At 43.4% G+C, this 16376-nt stretch overlaps 1 protein-coding gene and 11 non-coding genes across 12 annotated transcripts in view; 4 read left to right on the top strand and 8 right to left on the bottom strand.

Annotated features, from left to right (window-relative positions):
* LOC125102061 (histone H2B type 1-C/E/F/G/I) overlaps positions 1-16376 on the top strand; it is a 71829-nt gene that overhangs the window by 16659 nt on the left and 38794 nt on the right. The gene's annotated exons all lie outside the window — the stretch shown is intronic.
* TRNAQ-UUG (transfer RNA glutamine (anticodon UUG)) lies at positions 4580-4651 on the bottom strand. The gene has a single exon. It is a non-coding gene; the product is annotated as a tRNA-Gln (tRNA).
* Positions 5094-5165, bottom strand: TRNAQ-UUG (transfer RNA glutamine (anticodon UUG)). Its single transcript has one exon. It is a non-coding gene; the product is annotated as a tRNA-Gln (tRNA).
* On the bottom strand, positions 5564-5646 carry TRNAS-UGA (transfer RNA serine (anticodon UGA)). Its single transcript has one exon. It is a non-coding gene; the product is annotated as a tRNA-Ser (tRNA).
* On the bottom strand, positions 6104-6175 carry TRNAM-CAU (transfer RNA methionine (anticodon CAU)). The gene has a single exon. It is a non-coding gene; the product is annotated as a tRNA-Met (tRNA).
* TRNAG-GCC (transfer RNA glycine (anticodon GCC)) lies at positions 6627-6697 on the bottom strand. Its single transcript has one exon. It is a non-coding gene; the product is annotated as a tRNA-Gly (tRNA).
* TRNAW-CCA (transfer RNA tryptophan (anticodon CCA)) lies at positions 8063-8134 on the bottom strand. Its single transcript has one exon. It is a non-coding gene; the product is annotated as a tRNA-Trp (tRNA).
* Positions 10330-10402, top strand: TRNAR-UCG (transfer RNA arginine (anticodon UCG)). Its single transcript has one exon. It is a non-coding gene; the product is annotated as a tRNA-Arg (tRNA).
* On the top strand, positions 12858-12939 carry TRNAS-AGA (transfer RNA serine (anticodon AGA)). Its single transcript has one exon. It is a non-coding gene; the product is annotated as a tRNA-Ser (tRNA).
* TRNAR-ACG (transfer RNA arginine (anticodon ACG)) lies at positions 13309-13381 on the top strand. The gene has a single exon. It is a non-coding gene; the product is annotated as a tRNA-Arg (tRNA).
* Positions 14887-14958, bottom strand: TRNAM-CAU (transfer RNA methionine (anticodon CAU)). The gene has a single exon. It is a non-coding gene; the product is annotated as a tRNA-Met (tRNA).
* TRNAW-CCA (transfer RNA tryptophan (anticodon CCA)) lies at positions 16001-16072 on the bottom strand. The gene has a single exon. It is a non-coding gene; the product is annotated as a tRNA-Trp (tRNA).

Here is a 16376-nt window from a genome sequence, read left to right as displayed (position 1 = left end):
AGAACTATGTCAAACTAGACTTGTTGGCCTCCTCCTTCAGTCTTCCAGCTCCTTTGGTTTCCAGGGGTCATTTGCATGGACCTTCCTTTCACAGAACAACGCTTCTCCAAAGAAAACATCTAAATGGCCAGCCTGCTCAACATCACCAGTAATCAGGGAAATGCAAGTCAAAAGCACCATGAGCTATAACCTCATGTCTGTTACAATGCCTATCACCAAAACGTCAAGAGAGAAGAAGGTTAGCAACTCCGTGGAGAAAGGGGACACCCAGTGCACTGTTGGTGGGAATGGAAATTGGGGCAGCCACTATGGAAAACATTATGGCGGTTCCTCAAAAAATTAAAGACAGCAATCCCACTTCTGGGTTTTTATCCAGAGGAAATGAAAACAGGTTATCAAAGAGATATCTTTGCCATATTGTTGACCAAACACAACATTCTTTCATGATATCAAAGAGATATCCAAGAGATATCCCATGCCAGGTGCAGCATTATTTACAATAGCCAAAACACAGAAATACCAGTGTCAGTGAATGAATGGAGAAAGAGGAAGCTGTGCACACATACACATTCGTACTACAAGGATACACAGAGACAGTGGAGTCTTACTCAATGGTAAGAAGGAACATGTCCTTTGTGACAACGTGGCTAGATCTTGAGGGCATTATGCCCAGTGAGACAAGTCAGACACAGAAAGACAAATACCGTGTGATCTCACTTCTATACAGAATCTTAAAAAGCTGAACACTGAACTTTTAGAAATACAGAGTAGAAAAAAAAAATACAGAGTAGAATGGTGGTTATCGGGGTCTGGGCAGGGGGTGGAATTGGGGAGTTGGGGGTCAAAGGGAACAAAACTTGCTGTGAGAAGATAAGTGACTTCTCGAGAGCTGATGCACAAGCTCGTGATTATAGTCAACAATATTACATTATATAAAGTGGTAAGAGACCCTATCTTAAATATTCTCATCACACAAAAAGGAAATGGTAATTCTGTGACACGATGAAGGTGTTAGGCAATGCTGTGCAACATATAAAAGCATCAACACGTTGCACATCTCCCACAATGTTCTATGTCAATTATATCTCAAATTTGAAAAGAAAAAAAAAAGGCGGGGGGTACTTATTGTAACATTTGTCTTCTGTTGGATGATTGAGGGAAGAGACAAGAAAGCTGGACTTTGTCCTGGGTCAGGAAGGGAGGGCATAATCTGTGATTTCGTATCTTCATAAATTCTATCTTGAAAAAGGTAATAGAATGAAGGTAAATTTAGAACACTAGCGGTCCCTGGCTGCTTTTCTCTTTCTCATCTACAGTCAAGGTCATTAAACAAAAATAATAATAATAATAACTCTGCATGTGTGTGCACACCGCTCTATGACGTGATCGGGATTCAAATTGCAGGCTCTTAGGAGGTACCAAGGAATGATTTAATAAATAGCAAATGTTAATTATCAAATCAATATAATAAATACCTGTAAACAGGTCAAAAAAATACAAAGTTGTACTTGTTTTTAAGCTTAAGAGAGTGACAGATTCTAAAATGTTTCTGGAAAGAAAAAAATGAATTTGGGTTTGGTGCTGTTAGAGCTGGGAATGGTCAAAAACGATGACCAGCATTAAACTGAAGAGTTCGTTGATTGTTTCATTGATTCAATCTTTCCAAGAATATTTATCAAGCTTCTCTTATGTGCCAGGCCCTGTTCTAAGTACGGGAACAAACACCATGCATAAAATCCCCTCTCCCAGTGAAAGTGAATTAGGCAGAAATAGGCAACAAATAATTAAAAACTCAAAACATACACTATGTCAGAAAGTAGCAAATGCCATGGAGTGGTAGCCGGCTGAATAGGGTGGTCAGGGAAAAATCAGCTCAGTGGGCCTCACTGCTTCCAGCACATTTGAATCCAGGAGGAACTTTGGGAAAATAGCCAAATCTGGGCATTACACCGTGAGATTCTGATTCACCTGTCAGGAGTGATATTAGAAGAGTGATAGTTGAGCTCTTCAATGCTGGCTTAATTGTAAAGAAAGATAAAGGAAAACTATAAAAACTAACACCTAGAAGTAACTTTCCCAATTGGGAGGTACTGGGAATTGCTCTCGATATAGCAATCAGTGACAAAGCCAAAAAAAATAAATAAAATAAAAAAATAAAAAGATGCTTGCAAAGTATCAGTCATAGCAGAAGGCCATTCAGCTTCGGGATCTCTAGAGCCTTTGAAACCCAGGGTGGTAAACGTACTTTTGTGAAATACCTTCCCTTCAGTGAGGGCTGAACCCAGGGACTTCCTAACCTACAGAACACAGTAAATGTGATGGGATCTCACTCGCATGATTAGATTACAACAGATTGTGATTTCCGACTTCACCAAAACATTTGTGTGGTTGCTTTCTCAGCTCACGTGCTTTGACAAAACAAGCTGCCATGTTGGTAAGGTCCAAGTGGCCGGACTCCAGCCAGCAACCAGCCTGCAGCTGAGGCCCTCAGTTCCACAACCTTTAAGCAACTGAATCCTGCCACACACAACGTGAGCCTGGAAACGGATCCTTCCCCAGCTAAGCTCTGAGATGACCCCAGTCCAGCCCGTACCTTGAAAGCCGATCACAAAAGACACTGAAGCAGACAGACCCAGCGATGCTCACCCTGGAGACCCAGAGCAACTGTAAGGTGAAGAGCATCTTGTTTGAAGTGTCAGTGCTGCGGTAATTCATGCCAGTCCTGCTGGCAATTACACACTGGATAGATAACCAGGAAACTCAGGAAGGCCTGAAGGCCCAGAGAGCCTGTGGCTGGGAGGGAAGGCCATTGAGAAGGTGGAGACACAAGGTACCCCAAGATTGCCAGATCTGAGTTCAGATGTCAATCATCACACCAGGGAGCCGCTCTAGAAGATCCTCTTTAAAAAAAGGCATGTGGAACCTGGATCCGAATTTTACCTCTGAGAAAAGTCCTCATGAACAGAATCAATCCAAAGAGCACTAATAGACACGTGCTGTTTAGTACCGGAGGCTGTGGTAAACTGCACCATGGCTTCTAACAAAGGCCCAAATCCCAATCCCCAGAACCTGTGAATACATTACCTTACCTTTACAGATGCGATTAAATTGAGGATTAAAAATAAGTTGAGACGAAGAGATTATCCTGGACTTTGCAAGGATACCCAGAGAAAGGTCAGAGTCAATAATAGGAAACACGACTGCAAAAGCAAGAGGCGACACAGGGAAGAGTCCTCTAGAAGCTGAACATGGCAAGGACACAAGATTCTTCCCTGAAGTCTCCAGAAAACCTGCTGACACCTTGATTTCAGATTTCTGATCTCCAGAACTGTAAGAAAAGTAGACTGTGATCTTTGAGCCACTAAATTTGTGGTCATTTGCTACAGCTGCAGTAGGAAATTAATACATTACGTAAACGTTCTAATGTTCTAAAACATTGCCATGACTGGGGCTTAGCTGTGAGGAAGTTTGCAGGGCTTTTTCTAGAACGATGTTTAGAGGCCACTGGAGTTTCTGGGGGCTTTTCTTTTGCTGTCACTGAGAACACTGGAGGATATGCTTGAATGAAAGAGAGTCAAGAGAAGGAATTTAGGGTCCAATGTCTAAAGAGAAGGTTGATCGCCACACATGGGAACTCTGTGACAACAGACCTTCAAGGGAAGACATGGATACTATTGCATCCGGTCAGTTGATCTTCAAGGTGTGGGTGTAAATTCAATCGAAGACACATTAAAGGAGGGCCTCTGGTATGCGAACAGTGGAAACTCTCAAATGACTATGATGGTGGGGGTTTCTCTCCATGGTCAGGACATTTTCAGGTCTACAGAGAATGCGCATGAACCTCGTAGGAAGAAAAGTCACAGGTGGGACCTGTGACATATGAACTCTTCATCACCAGAAGCACATAATTAACGCCCGTGGATCTGACTGACTTCAGGCACCAGGCCAAGCAAAAACAGGCACCAAGAGGGATTCTAAGGGGGCGGTGGGGGAGTAGTCAGAGACAATTTTCTCTTGGCCAAGGACTCTATGTTGATTTGGTTGTGGATTTGGAAGTAAATGGCATGTGTAGAATTCCAGAAGGTGAGTAAACGAGTTAGGAGAACCACAGAAGGAAAACTGCCGATGGATGATGAGGTCCCAAAGAGATGTGGACTCAGATTACGGGGTTTAGAGCCCACAGTGCTCACCATAGACTCCTACACTAGATCTTAGCCAAAAGGCCAAGAAGGGATCACCAAAGAGTTCTTTACCCAGGAGCTTTCTGATGGAATTGTTATGCACATTTTTGCTCCCGGCCTTACATTTTGAGGAGCTACAGGAGTAGAAAAGAAGGAGGGGTTTCTGGCACAAAAACTGTTAGGGCCTTAAGACTAAAGCAGATCAGATGGACTTTGGGATCCCGGAGAGTCGGTGTGAGTGCTCTACAAGGACACAAAGGTGGTATAAAAAGATCATTCTTCAAAAAGTGAGAAGAGAGTAAGGAATCGATGGAGAGAGTGTGAGTGGAAAGATCCCGCCCACACACTAGGATGCAATAGCGATTTGAAATATGGGGTGAGGTCACCAAAATCAGAGCAGGTCCCACCGAGATTTGAACTCGGATCGCTGGATTCAAAGTCCAGAGTGCTAACCATTACACCATGGGGCCACATTGTGCATTTTCCTGACGAAATATCTCTGAATATTCAATGCAGAATTTTTCATTGTGTTCAGCACGTTGTGAACTATAGTTTGAATTTCTTAAATATTAATAGGAAATCTGCTGTATCCCAGAGAGCAAAGCAACTGGGGCTCACACGCATCAGGAACTTCTCAAGGTCACGTTCATGTTAGAAACTAATGGAACCCGAACCCAGAACTGAGGTCTGGGGTGTGAAAAAGTACTTAGGGCGTTCGGACGATAACCTGCTTCCCCAGCGAAGGAGAAGGGGCTGGGACAGGAGGAACGACGTAGAATTCCAGAAGAAAGCGTCGCCTGCAGTGTCGCCTCGCCGACCATGATGCGCTAGTGAGGTGCGCAAGGGCTCAGGTGTCTCTGGCCAAGTCAAGGCGCAGGTGTAACTTAAGGGGGAAGACACGAAAAGGTTGGTAGGTCCCACCGAGATTTGAACTCGGATCGCTGGATTCAAAGTCCAGAGTGCTAACCATTACACCATGGGGCCGCGAGCAATTGGTCTCCAAGGCAAGCTTTTGGACGCTCTTTACATGTGAGTGGCACTTGAGTACCTCTCCGGGACAGGTGGAGAAGGTTCACTGTCCCAGAATCCAAAGAGGCAATAAACTTGCTCCGCGGAGGTGGGGGGCGGGGGGGATCCAACGGAGCTCATCTTTGCCTGGAATTTTCCCCAGGGTCCACGGAGGGCTTACTACCGCATTCTTGGAAAAATCTAAAAACGTTCTTCACCCACTGCTACACTAAAGGACTAGACTGCCTGTTTACATTTCACGGGGAAATATAATAATACCCAGGAAAACGGTGTATATCATGCTATTTTGTGTGCTTTGCAGTTTCCGAAATTGGTCCAGCAGGTGTTAAACACCTGGAAATAAAACACTACTCCGTAGTCGGCAGGATTCGAACCTGCGCGGGGAAGACCCCAATGGATTTCAAGTCCATCGCCTTAACCACTCGGCCACGACTACACGACCGCTGACTGTTTGTCTGGATATATTCCCATGAGAAATAGCACCTTTCCAGTTTACAAAATGACCTTTCTATTGATTTCCATGACAACTGCTCTGGAGTACCTGCCATCACACTAAAAAGAACACGATTTTGAATATCGAGACGCCGGTAACAGACGTTATTACAAATTTTAACGCTTGCCTGACCTGAGAGATACCAAAGCGATTGCTGGGGTGGCACTCAGTCCCTAACAGGTGTAATGTTCCCTTAATCAGAGACTGAATTTCAACACACTAACCAGCCACACTGGAGAGATTTGCCTCTGTTAAAGACAGGAAACGGGATTTGCAACAAATTACCTTGGGGATTCTTACTCATCCAGAACTGGTCCACAGACCCTTTCTGATAGTGACCAACTTTATTCACTCCCTTTTTCGAAAATCTGCTTTTGAACCAAAAGAGTTACAAGAAGGATAGCAGAGGATGGTTTCGATCCATCGACCTCTGGGTTATGGGCCCAGCACGCTTCCGCTGCGCCACTCTGCTCATTCTAAAAAAAAAAAGTACATTTTTTTCAGATTAAATTTCAAGACGATAAATTTTGGCGCCTTCTGAATTTTCTAGTTATTTTTCAGCGATCGCTGCCAAGACAATAAGGATACCTTGATCTCCGTACATGGCTACACTCAGCCCTCGAATACTAGCGGCTCACAATTCGGCCCCGAAAGACCAATCAGTTGAGGTCGGAGTGTCCTCCGGCTCCAATAGGATGATGTTTCAGGTCATTAGAAAACAAAATGCATGCCTATTGGCATAATTTCTGAAGGAGAAATTGCAAAAGGAGGGTTAACTTTGATCTTTCTCAGCCATACTCGGATACAAGAAACACAGTTACCTCACAGTATTTTTAGTTTGTAATTTTTCAGGGAAAATATTTTTACCCCTGCCATGGTTTATATAATAATAAAAAAAAAAAAAAAAAAAAAAAGCACACGGTTGCATTGGCCGGGAATCGAACCCGGGCCTCCCGCGTGGCAGGCGAGAATTCTACCACTGAACCACCAATGCCGCACGAATCAATCTTTCTTTATTTGTCTTCATAGCTACGGTTCCATTGTCTCTGCTTTATTAGTAAAACATTGATATGGTACGTTTTTTCTCCTGGATTCCCTAAATCCGATGAAAGAAAAAGCTATACCAAAACACTCTGAGAAAATTTGTGACCTAGAAGGAAGGTGAAACTGACATGTGGCCCTTGGAGGCTTTTGAAGGTGAAAAACAAGTATAAATACCCAACATAAAAAACTGTCTTTCCTTCAAGACAATTATCATACGATCTCACTGATAGGTGGAATTTGATAAACAAGGCAGAGGATCATAGGGGAAGAGAGGAAAGAAATGAAACAAGAAGACACCAGAAATGGAGACAAACCATAAGAGACTCTTAATCTCAGGTTGCTGGAGGGTGGAAGGTGAGGATAGGGTGGCTGGGTGATGGACATTGGAAAGGGTATGTGCTATGTTGAGTGCTGTGAACTGTGTAAGACTGATGAATCACAGGACCTGTACCCCCTGAAACAAACAATACATTATATGTTAATAATATATATCTATATCTATAGATATACAGATATAGATATACAAAGTCTTTCATTCTCCATCCCCTCCCCACCGCCTTTAAATCATTAATGAAAACAAATTCTGAAAATATCTCATTTTTATGATGCAAGCCAATTCAGTTAACTACTAGGTCACAGCACTCAATCCAAGTTTGAAGCAAGTTATCTTATTTTGGAAAAAAGACCTATTGTCATTCTGCTATGAGGACCCAAGCTTGGACAAGAAAGGGATAGTCATCAGAAGTGAGAATAGTAAAGAAAATCCTGCTGAGGTCCGTGTGGGGCCTTGGAATCAAAAGCCAAAGGGAGCCTGGAAATAAATAGGAATTATGGCCCCTGTATTTAAGGACTTTTCAGTAGTTTGGAGAAAAAGCCAACACAGAAAAACATTAACGATCGATGAAAATTATCTTTACCGAATTGAGTTTTGAGCTTGGGTTTCAGGGAGGTAATGAACTCCGAATCTGGATTATATGAAGCAGGTGAAAGCCAGGAGGTTTTTCACATGCCTCTATCTTGCTCTAGACTCTATCTTTTCACCTCTTCTTCAGAACAGAGAACTTACAGTATTTACTTGGCAGCTGTGATTAGGATGCTTTGAAGGGAAGAGTGGCAGGAAGCTACAGCAGCAAATTAAAAGGCTATCAATGTTGATCTTAAAAGAAGAATTTGGGCCATAAAGTAGGTTTCTCCAAATCCTAACAACAGAAGAAAACAGAACTGGACAGAATGAGACATATAAATCAACTTGGTACTTCTGAGGGAAACGGTGTTGCTTTTCATTTCTTCTTCCCCCTAAAAGGATACCCACAACTGACCCCGACGTGATTTGAACACGCAACCTTCTGATCTGGAGTCAGATGCGCTACCGTTGCGCCACGAGGCCACAGTGAGGAGCCTCTTCTCTTCTAAATTAGGATTTAAATCCTAGTTAATCCTTTATCCTTTCCTTCAGGTTCTAAAGATTTGTCTTTTTATTGGCGGAGTTAATCATTTTTGTCCGCTCTATCCATAACTTCTCTAATGCTTTGTTAAGAAAAGAAAGGAATTTAAAAAAAAAAAAAGAAAAGAAAAGAAAAGAAAAAAAGGAATCGACCAGATTCAATATTGACGCAAAAACCCAAATTCTTCCTTTTGGGGGGGGGGGGGGAACTCAGTGTTTTCTCATGCTCAGTCTTTCCACTTGTTAAAGTTCTTCTGTTTTGGAGACAAATCCCATACATTTAGATCCACAGTGAAATAAAAGTCATAATGGTTATACATTTTGCACTACTACTTTTCCTACAATTCGCTAGACTCCTCCCTCTTCTGAAACAGGCCCCCAGCCCTGCCCAGCCCTGCAGTGCCCACCCTGGCCAGGCACCACCTCCTTCCTTTCTCAGCGTCTATCAGTTCCATCCTCAACCTGCTGAAAAGCTCAGTCTCCAAAGCCAAGTTTAAATGACATCTCCTTGCAACTGATGAATCACTAAACCCTACCTGTGAAACGAATAATACATTGTATGTTAATTAATTGAATTTAAATTTTAAAAAATACAAATAAATAACATCTCTTCCTAAAATTCTCACTTGCTCCTCTCAGTCAGAATGAGTGGGCCTTCTGGTCTGTATAGAAGGCCACGAGTGACAAGTCAGAGCAGGATCTCCCTCCAGCCTCGTGAGTCTCAGAAAGAGCTCCCTGGAACTGGAGCGTGAGCATCAGCGGGACACTTGTTAGAAATGTTCATCTTTGTCTGCATCCCAGAACCACCAAGTCAGAAGCTCTGGGGGTGGGCCCTGGAGGCCCATGTTTTAACAAGTTCTCCAGGCGATTGTGATTCAGGGGACGGTTTGAGCATCACTTCCCCAGCCTGGAGATGACATACTTTCCTGTCTCAAGAAAATAAATGTCCAGTCTTCTTCCAGGGTGGAGGAAGGGCAATGGATGAGTGGGCTCGGGCTTCTACAACTCAGGGCCACAGATTGGGTTCTGGAGTCTAGAAGCAGATCAACCCTGTCAGCAAGGTTTCTAGATGGCTCTCTTCTCCCGGGGTCCACGTGGTGTGTCTTCCTCTGTGTGTGTGTGCGCCAACCTCTTTTTATAAGGACACCAGTCATGCTGGGTCAGGGCCCACCCCTATGACCTCACCCTACTTTATGTATGTCTTTGGAAGCCCTGCCTCCAAATACAGTGACATTCAGGGGTGCTGGGTGTTAGGGCTTCAGCACGTGAAGGCAGCTGGCAGTAGGACAAACAATCCCACCCCTAACAGGCAGTTTCCAGATGAGCACCCCTGCTGATCATCCCTGAGCCTGGCCCTGGGGCATGAAGACGGAGGGTTTATGGATAAATCTGACCATTTGACCGACTCTGCTTTTTCCATACGACTTAATTAGGATTCAGCTTTCTGGGATCTGACAAGTCATCTATCACACCTCCATTGGCCTCCCAGATAACAAACTACAGTTGCTGTGATCTCCTTTCCCCAGCTGTTTTTGTCCTAGTTGAACTTCTCTGTTGGAGTTATTTTGAGTGGGGTTTCTGGAGTGTGCAGAAGTGAATTCTCTCATTTATCCACAATCTCTGCCTGCCTCCTCCCACCCCCAGCCCTTGGCTCAGCTGTCCCCTCCCTGTCTGAAGATAAAGCTCTGTCTTACTGGTTATTGTCGCACCATATTCCCCTCCTTGCTGGTTATCTCAGTTGTAACTACCATGTTTTTTTGACCATTAGGATCAACTGGTTTCTCCAACTAAACTGTAGGATTTGGTTTTTCTTTTTCCCCAAGATTTTTAAATTCCAGTTAGTTACCATACTGTCTAATATTAGTTTCAGGTGTAGAATTCAGCGATTCGTCCCATAAGTGTAATCCCCCTGCTCATCACAACAGGAGTCTCCTGCATCCCCATCCCCGCTTTCCCCCAATGCCCCACCCCCCTCCCTCCGGGAAACCTCGGTGTGTTCTCCGGCTTAAATGTCTAGACTGGAAGGTTTTTGGAAATGCCTTGGTTTATACTGATAATTTCCCTTGGTGTTTGTTATACGGCCAAGATTACTTTCTTTCAACAAATTTTAGAGACACATCCCCCTTAACTTGTAGGATGACCACGTGGCCTAATGGATAAGGCGTCTGACTTCGGATCAGAAGATTGAGGGTTCGAATCCCTTCGTGGTTGCTGGGGGTCTTCTTTATTCTCCCTTTCAGACTCTCGGGTGGCCTCGGTGGTCCACTTTTCTCGGTTAAAGTCGGCAAACACAATCTTCTCCGTTTCACGATAACCTAATAGCTTCTTCATCCAGGTTTGACTCCTCCACCCCCCCCCACTCTTTTCTTTTTGTTCCTTTGTTCCCCATCTCCCCCGAGCGTCTGCCCCCCGACAGCAGCGCAGTCTCTTCTCTGGGGCCGCAGACCAGCCGCAGCCCCTGGTGGCTTCTCGGAAATGCAAACTTTCCCGGCCAGCCGCCCCACCCGGTCCCTCTCAGCGCTCCCCTCCGCTCACAAAGTCAGAATCTTTGGGGCGCTGTCTCGGACCCGGGGTTCAGCCCGCGAGCCCGCGGAGTCCTGACGCCCGCAGCTGCCCGACGCCGCGCACCTGCATCCCCGACTGCTATAACCGCGGGACGTGAAGCTGTCGTGGGAACCCCAGGAAAGACTGTGGGGGGTTGGGGGAAAGGCAGCGGAAAGGTCGAGCGTCACAATGCCCTCTAACAAATGTAGGGGAGTGGTGGGATTAGATGACTCCCCATCTGAGATCCCCAGAGAAATCAGACACTCAGCAAAAAGCATTCACGATCTCAAAACCCTTAGGACCCTTAGGGGTTTGGGAAGCAGCGCGTGCAAGGTGTTAAAGGACCACCTCAAGATTACTTGCTGATTCCAAAGGGTAAAAGAAAGCTCCGAGGGGACCTCTGACAAGTGCCTCCTCGCGTGACGTACATACTGTAGCGAGTAAATCAAGCCCCAATTTTTAACAGGACTCTAATCTAACCAAAACGGACCTAATCATTTTGACTTAACTTCTAGTTTAAAGAGGGTCAAGGAATAAATTGAAAGTTGCCTTGAGGAAACAATGAGCCGGATCCAGAGTGTGGGACAGTCTACAAGACGACGGGCTTGTTTTTGTTTTGTTTTTTAAGTCAATGTCAATAACAGCAACAATAAGCACGCTGTTCTGAACTGAAACAGACCAAGGAAACATTACAAATCAAATGCAATGCATGCGTGAACTTTGACTCGATCCTGGTTAGAAACCCCAGCTCCGAAAAACATACTTAGAGAAATTTAAATAAGGCTGGCATAGTAGATGTTTTTATAAAGAATCAACAGGGTTTTCGTTATGGTAATGGTATCCTGGTTGTATAAGACATGGGCATGGTTGATACACGAGTACATGTGTAGGTGGGATGCATTGTGATGTCTGCAAAGGAATTTTATATTCCCAAAGAAGACGGTAGAGAAGACTAATAGGGCAAAATGTTAACAGTTGTTGAATTGGGGTGGTGGGTATACAGATAATCCCTTACCTTTTCAACTTTTTTTATGTTTTAAAATTTTTGTAGTATAAGTTCCATTTAAAAAAAAAAAAAAAAGTCTTGGAAGAAGCTGTCCTATTTAAACAGAGGCCCTAAAGAAAAGGCACAGAGCTCTCTCATTGCTGCCCCTCCTTGGATCTCTCCAAAAAACAAGTTCCAGCAATACAGAACTTTCTTCAGTTTCTCTCATATTCTGTGAGGCTTAGGTCTAGAACTCCACACCCCTTTCCAACTTGGCTAACTCCTACACATCCTTCAGATCTGGGCTTAAATATGATTCATTCCACATATAGTCATTGAGTACCCACTTACCCATTCAGAGGCAGCAAAGGCAGAGCTGGACACTTTCTTCATGAAACTTGGAGTCTAATGAGTGACTCTCCAGGCACTTATCTAAGATGTCGGTGCCTGGGGCTGAGCATGACTCCTAGAGGCTACTTGGCCCACGGGACCTCACTTGTCACACTCACTTGTAAATGTTCACTTCTATAATTGTTTACTCTGGAAATCACTCAAGGAGCGGCTATATTTTTCTTGCTCTCCACTGACTAGCAGCACCTAGCAGAGTGCTTGGCACGTGATTGGGCTCAGAATAAAATTTTTGAAAGGATGAAGAAATGAATGAATGCTTTAAAATATTTTGATCTTTACCAAAAATTAGGAGACAGGTTTCCCTCTGGAACATTTTGATGGGTTCCCCTTTCCCAAATTTAAAAATGATGCTTACAATAGCAGCTGACATTTATTGAGTCCTTATTCCAGGCCCTGGATTAGGTGTCTGAAGACATAGGGTATCTGTAAGGACATCTGTCGGGTTATTTATTGAGGATAAAGTTCCTACTTCAGCAAGAATATGAGGATTTTTAAAGGATTATTTAAAGAGAATTATTGCAACATATGGCCAATTTGTTTTCTAGAAAAGACCCAAAGAGCATTCTCAATTTACCATGTGCTGGAATGGAAGTTGGTTGATTCCTCTCTGGTTTCATTAACGGGGATTCTTTGCTTCGCTCTCTTGTATTAGTAAATCCTGAAATAGTCTAGAATACATGATATACACGGTAACATGGAGGAGATCGAAAAGCACACGTGAAAGGTGTAGTCGTGGCCGAGTGGTTAAGGCGATGGACTAGAAATCCATTGGGGTCCCCCCGCGCAGGTTCGAATCCTGCCGACTACGACAGTTTGCCCTTTTACATATTTTGCACCTTCTCCGCTCGGTGTAATTCATCTTCAACTACAGCCTACTTTTTTTTTTAATTTATTTATTTTTTACAGCCTACTTTTAAACATTAGAACATTCCCTCAGACTTTTTCAAGTTACATCAAAATGGAGTTCTTATTGACCACGAAAGAATCACTGTATGAGTGAATAAAGCAAAGGAACCAATAGAACTCTTTTGTTTGAATTCTAAGGTTTTGGGGTTGGAAATCCTGGTAATAAGAAAAAAGGAAGTTGAAAGAAAAGATTTCACACATTCATATTTAGAGCAACATAGCAAACCCACGACTTCCTTTTTCTATAAATGTGAATGAGAAATAGATGTGTGGGCCAGTGGCGCAATGGATAACGCGTCTGACTACGGATCAGAAGATTCCAGGTTCGACTCCTGGCTGGCTCGTTATTTTGGCTGTCCTCTTTCAGGTCCCCAATTCTCATCTGTTTTAGGCCACTATAACTATACATATAAATTTTCTTTTTAAATTTCTTTCATAACATCATTTTACACAAAGTGACAAAATTGTTAATACAGCCACCAGTGATAGTTCTCTACTCCTTTCTTACATATGTAAATTTTCTTTAAATCACATCATTAAATTGATTGTTTTCAAAATTGACTAGTACTCACATTAGATGATTAAAAACTTACAAGAAGGAAGACCTTTCATTCTTTGAAAGTAGACTGGGAGTTTTGCAAAGAGTATTTCTAAGTACCAATTTTTTCCTCTCTCTTTCTTTCAAGATGTACTTTTTCGGAACAGTTTTAGATTCACAGCAAAATGGAGAGGAAGATACCACATGCACAGGCCCCCCACCCCCCATTATCAACATCCCCCACCAGAGTGGCACATTTGTTACAATTGATGAACCTACTTTCACACACTGTAATCGCCCAAAGTTTATAGTGTACATTACAGTTCACCCTTGGTGTTAGAGTTTTGTGGGTTTGGACAGACGCAAGATGAAATGTATCCATCGTTATAGTATGGCGCAGTACATTTTCACTGCCCTTCCCCCACATCCTCTGAGCTCTCTGGGCTCTGCCTCTTAATTCTTTCTCTGCCAAACAGCCTGACAACCACTGATCACTCAGGGTCTCACCACAGGTTGGGCTTTTTCAGAATGTCATATATTTGGAATCATATATCATGTAGCCTCTCAGCTTGGCTTCTTTTACTTAGTAATATACATTTAAGTCTTCTCCATGTCTTCTAATGGCTTGATAGCTCATTTCTTGTTAATGCTGAATAATATCTCATTATTTGGGTTCACCCAAATAATATTATTCATCTCATTCATTCACAATTTATTCATCCATTCACCTACTGAAAGGCATCTTGATGGCTTCCAAGTTTTGGCAATTACAAACAAGCGGCTATAAATATCTGTGTTCAGGTTTTTGCGTGGACATATATTTTAACTCCTTTGGGCAAATAACAAGTAGTGCAATTGCTGGGTTGAATGGTAAGAGTGTGTTTAATTTTGTAAGGAACTGGTAAACTCTTCCCCCGTGGCTGTACCATTTTGTACTCCCATCAGCAGTGAATGAGAGTTCCTGTTGCTCCACATCCTTACGAGCGTTTGATATCAGCGTTCTGGATTTTGGACATTCTACAAGTGGTGTTGTAGTATCTCACTGTTGTTTCAGTTTTTATTTCTCTCATGACCTGTGATGTGGAGCACCTTTCTGTATGTTAATAAAATATGCCAATGGGCTTATCTGACACCACCAAAGATCTGTATGGCATACTGCAAATTTTGTTGGGTTTTTATTTCTACCCTTTTTACATAGACATAATTTAAAGAGTCAAACCTTTCACAAGATTTGTAACAAGAATTAATCTCTTCTTTCCTGCTCCCAGGGCTGAAGGGAGTAGCTCGCCTTGGCGAGAAAAGGGTCATGCCTAGCAGAGGATGGTTTCGATCCATCGACCTCTGGGTTATGGGCCCAGCACGCTCCCGCTGCGCCACTCTGCTACGGAAACTAGTGGCCTCATAGTTAATATCCCTCTCTTCCCTGGTTTGTCTACCCCACCCCCATCTTTTTCTTCAATCTGTAAAAATTTTAAAATGGGTTCTCGTTTTTCCCTTCGGAGTAGTGATTTGTCGCTCAGCCTGAACTAACTCCTAAGAGAAGGGTTAAGAAGAAATGGAAAAAGGTTATTGCGGATATGTTTCCAAGGCATGCTTAGATGGCACATCTGTTACCGCAGGCTGTGTGAACGTGTACATGATAGCACGATGTCCGCTGAGATCCCAAATGCCGTGTCCTAAACTTATTCTGTTACACAAAATGGTAGACGGTGATGACGTAAATGTGCTTTCCCTTTTTTTCCATGCTGTAAGGCGATGGTTCGTAATCTGTTGATGGGGGGCGGAAGTCTGGAGCCCCAGGTGAGAGCAAGACACACATTCCTGCACATAATCTTGACACAGAGTTTTAGGAGATTCACGGAACTTCTAGCCTAGAAGGCTTTCTCTCATTCCCTGTAGTCTCAATTTGACAAACAAAATTGTGTTCAGGTTTTCCAGGTCTGGAAAGGAACTGACCTCTTCTGTGATTTGAAGTGGTAAGAAATCCCAGAGAGCCAAGGGTGGGCTGGCTAGAGGACCTCTCCGGCATCGAAAAGCTGAGCCAGGTGTGCAGCAGGTGAGCTGAGGTCACCTACTAGAAGCAGATTAGTTGTCTGAAAAGATCTGCCAAGGTTCGGAAGGTTAGAAAGATATGTGGATGAAGAAATGGGTCTGCGAGCTCAGAAGTGAAGGCTGGCAGCTTTGGGATTATTATTGGACGAGTTGGTGAAATTCAGAACATTTGCAATAGAAGAGTAAAAATGTCTCTATGAGCTTCCCAAAAAAGCCCCAAAATACAACCTCGATATTGTATGCGGCCAATTATTTACTTTTTAAAAGCATTTAAATGAGGATAGCCAAGGTGAGAGAAAGCGGGGAAGGTACCTCCTGTTTCTTCTTGTATCTCACTTTCCAGAGCTGGACCTTCCCCAGACGCTAAAACTACTGACCCCGACGTGATTTGAACACGCAACCTTCTGATCTGGAGTCAGACGCGCTACCGTTGCGCCACGAGGTCCTCGAAGGCGCCCCCGATTTCTTTACCTGTCAGCCTGATCCCTGAAATTAATCCTCTGCGCGTGGTGAAGATCACGTAGGTGAATAAATATAGTGCCTGGCTGCCTCCTCGATCAAAATGCTGTCCCTCTGATCACTCCCCGATTCGGCCTCCCAATTGCTTCTATTTACAGCCCTTCTGATCCTTTTTCATTCCTGTTTTTCTCCAGATACATTAAAAAAAAAAAAAAGATGTTTGGAGGAGTTTCGTTGTTTTTTGGTCTTTTTAGAAAAATGGACATTTTTTTCTTTTTAGAAATATGGCT

This window comes from Lutra lutra, chromosome 6, assembly GCF_902655055.1.
Source record: "Lutra lutra chromosome 6, mLutLut1.2, whole genome shotgun sequence".
NCBI classification, from domain to species: Eukaryota; Metazoa; Chordata; class Mammalia; order Carnivora; family Mustelidae; genus Lutra; species Lutra lutra.
Note: the sequence above shows the minus strand (reverse complement) of the source record. Positions and strands in the feature narration are given on the sequence as shown.